Source organism: Chrysochloris asiatica, unplaced genomic scaffold (assembly GCF_000296735.1).
Source record: "Chrysochloris asiatica unplaced genomic scaffold, ChrAsi1.0 scaffold00086, whole genome shotgun sequence".
Lineage (NCBI taxonomy): Eukaryota > Metazoa > Chordata > Mammalia > Afrosoricida > Chrysochloridae > Chrysochloris > Chrysochloris asiatica.
This window is the reverse complement of record NW_006408604.1, coordinates 3,332,801-3,336,297: the sequence shown is the minus strand read 5'-3', so window position 1 is coordinate 3,336,297 and position 3,497 is coordinate 3,332,801. Positions and strand designations below refer to the sequence as shown.

At 34.9% G+C, this 3,497-nt stretch overlaps 1 protein-coding gene across 1 annotated transcript in view; it reads left to right on the top strand.

The window, feature by feature from the left end:
- Window positions 1–3,497, top strand: part of PIK3C2G (phosphatidylinositol-4-phosphate 3-kinase, catalytic subunit type 2 gamma) — a 517,177-nt gene that overhangs the window by 279,538 nt on the left and 234,142 nt on the right. The window lies entirely within an intron of this gene.

Sequence of the window (3,497 nt, the reverse complement as noted above, 5' to 3'; positions counted from 1 at the left end):
GGTTCTGACTCGATGGCACCTGACAACAACAACAACAACAACAGTGTTTGTGACTAACTTAGGTATCTCTGAATCCACCATCATCTACTTTATTTAGGTGAATACCATTGTGACATGCAATAGCAAAATGCTCAGGTTGAGTTATGTTTCCCTCCCTGCCTCGTTTGTATATACCATGCTTATTGTTGTTGTTGTTGTGTGCTGTCAATTTGGCTCCAACTCATAGTGACCTGGTATAGGGATTCCGAGGAGTAGCTGGTGAACCACTGACCTTGCAGTTCAAACCAACCTTTAGGTCAAGTGCTTATCCTATAGCGCCACACCAGGAGTCCATACCATGCTTAACACTGCCTAAATCTTCTTAGAAGATTTTCTGCATATAATGTCATTTAGATGTTTTCATTACTTACAGTCTATAAATCATGTGTACAATAGAATGTCATATTCAATCATACTTGGATCATGGAAATGTTAGGATAAACAGGACTCTGGCATTTTGAGTCATCACACAGGTTGTATATGTTCACATTGGCTGCCTCTTAAAAGCTCAGTCACTTCACAGAAAATCTTTCTTGATACTTCTCAGTCCCTTGACCTTAACATTTTTATTTTTAGCACTTTATTTGGCATTAGCAATGCTGCCTCACCCAGGTGGCAACATAATTTGAAAGGGTTTCTATAATGCTTAAAGGAGAATGACTGTTTTTTGCAGTTTTATAAACACAAGTCATGGGTGAAAACCACAGACAGCATGAGGGATTTATCACTGTCCCCTAGTGAAGGTCATTAACACAGAATTGAGTTGTATCTCACACAAAATGGTACAGTTCAACTTCCTCTGAAGTCATTTAAAACTAAAGGACATGATAATTTCTCTTGTTAGTTAAGGTGTCTGTACCTAAGGACACAGAGATAGAATAATCGACCTCCCTTGGTTATATTGAACACTCTATGAATCCAGTTCTGCAATGCATAAAAACAAACTCTTTACAAGTTGAGTAAAAAGACAAAGCTTGGACCAGATCTCACCAGGACAACATGTTATCTTGGCAGGGAATGTAGGATTTAAACGGAGCACATTCTTCAAGGAAAATAATCACAATGGAATACACTGAATTTTTGTTACTTTTATGTTTTAAGAACATGGTCACATATTCTCTCTGCAAATCTTCCCATGCTCTGTTTGATTTCTAGCAAAGAATCAAAGCAAGTTTTTCTTCCCTAAATCAGCCTGATGGAAGAAACAACTACATTTTCAATAGAATGAGACATAAGAGTATTGTGAATATAAATTAACTATGCCATTCCTACTGTCTCTATGACTTCATCCTTAAATATAGTATATTTCTTATTTACTTTAACTGACTGTGCAGAATGTTCTTGCTGTTAAGTGCCATAGAATTGGTTCTGACTCATATCAACACTGTGTAGGGTTTCTGAGGAGTGACTGGTGGGTTTGAATCCTGAACTTGCAGTTAATAGTCCATTGAGTATCCTATAGCACCACACCAGGACTGTGCAGTATAATATTTCTTTATTTTAAACACAGCCATTAGGCACTTATATAAAAAATAAAAACCAAACCATGTTCTTTCAAGTTGATTCCAAGCTCAGAAGTGTAGAACTGTGCTCTACAGAGTGTTCAATGATTGATTTTTCATTGAGAAAATAGATCAATACGCCCTTCTCCTGAGGTACCTCTGGGTAGTCTTAGACCTCCAACTTTTCAGTTAGCAGCTAAGTGCTTTAAGCATTTGCACCACCCAGAGACTATAGGTGATTATCTAACTACGCTTATACACTAGAGCAGACTAAAATCTTTTCAAAAACAAGTACTCCAACAAGCACATTATGAAAATGTTAGCAAACATTGATCAGATACAGAAATACTCTATCCATCAACTCCCCATCTAATGGAAATCTTAGTAGACTATAAAATAGTCTATTACCGAAGTCTACAAAATACTGTGAGAATTGGAGAAGTATACAATTGTATATAAATTATACATGTTCAGGCTTGCATTTGTGTTTTTACAAATTCACCATCACAATGTACATACTTTTAGAACTTCCAAATAATAGCTTCCTATGTTCATTATGTGTGTGACATTTCAAAATCTCACCAAAGAGGTAAGAAAATTTCTCATTATCTGTTATTCTTCCTAACTTGAAAATTACTAGGGTATCAGTGGAGTATATTTCCCATAGACATATATTTAACACCTTGAATTGGTTTTAAAATAATGCTTTCCAGAAGTAAAAAAGAATTATTATTTCATACAAAGTTTAGATGTCTACTGAGAAAATAAAAAGGTGCCCCACAAGATAAGTTGGCTTCTTAATAATAACAAAGTAGTAAGTTCTCAATTAAAAAAAACCCACAAAAACAGACTTAGTCAATTAATTATTTGGAACTTAAAAGAGTGGGAAGATACACAAAGAAAAATATAAAAATGCTTGTTTGAGTCTCTGTAACAATGCACTTTTGAACAGCGAAAAAAAAAATAGGAATGCAGAACAAAATTCACTTACATATTTTAGCTGCTATGTGTTAATCCTAGTGTGGAGTTGTAGGGTAACTACTAGACTACTAACCACAAGATGAATGGGTCAAGCCCACCAACCACTCTAGGAAACCCTATTTAGGGTGGTTATGAGTGGAAACATACATTAACCCTTTTATTTATTTTTTTATTATTCCATTCTCTTAATAATTTTCTTCTGTAAGTTACTTGAATACTAATAATTTCTCTGAGAGGAGAAGACTAGAGACAAAATAAAATTCAAAGAATTAATCAGGGAGTAGGTAAGATTCAAAGGAATTCGTCTTTTTTAATTCCATTTCAGCATTTCAGGGCATAATAAGAAGCAAAGTTTTAGAATATTGGAATTAGTTTCAAGTAAATAGAAATTATCATGTGACAGACAAAGTAATCAGATATTTGTCATGTTACATAACTTCTGCATGCTCTGCTCATGCTCTCACGTCTGTGACATGAGCAAGCAGCTAGGTAGAGACTAAAGTGGACTTGGGGAGGCTGGAAGATAGAAATGAACAAATGGTTTGTAATCGCCGAATATTATACTCTCAAATGCATTAGTTTATTCTATACTTTATACAATTCTTCAGGATCAAAGTTATTATTTTATAGACTAAAAAGGATACCTCTGCCCAAGCCAACTGTGAGTTTTAGAGCTGGGATCTAAGTCCAGAAATGACTGAAAACAATCACTCAAAAAATCATGTTTTTCTTTTTTACACTATGTTTCCATAGATAATCCCAGGAAAGAGCTGAAAGATAGAGCAATATAAAGTTATACAACATTGTGGGGACATTAAATTTTGGTGAGAAAATTAAAAGGATGTTGATGGTTCAAACTGACTTATGGTAGCATGCTTATCCTCCATCACCATACCACGGAACTTGTAGACAAAGAATTTTATAAATATTATTTATGAGTAACTATTGGAGTCCTGGGAGTCCCGGTGTGGTGCT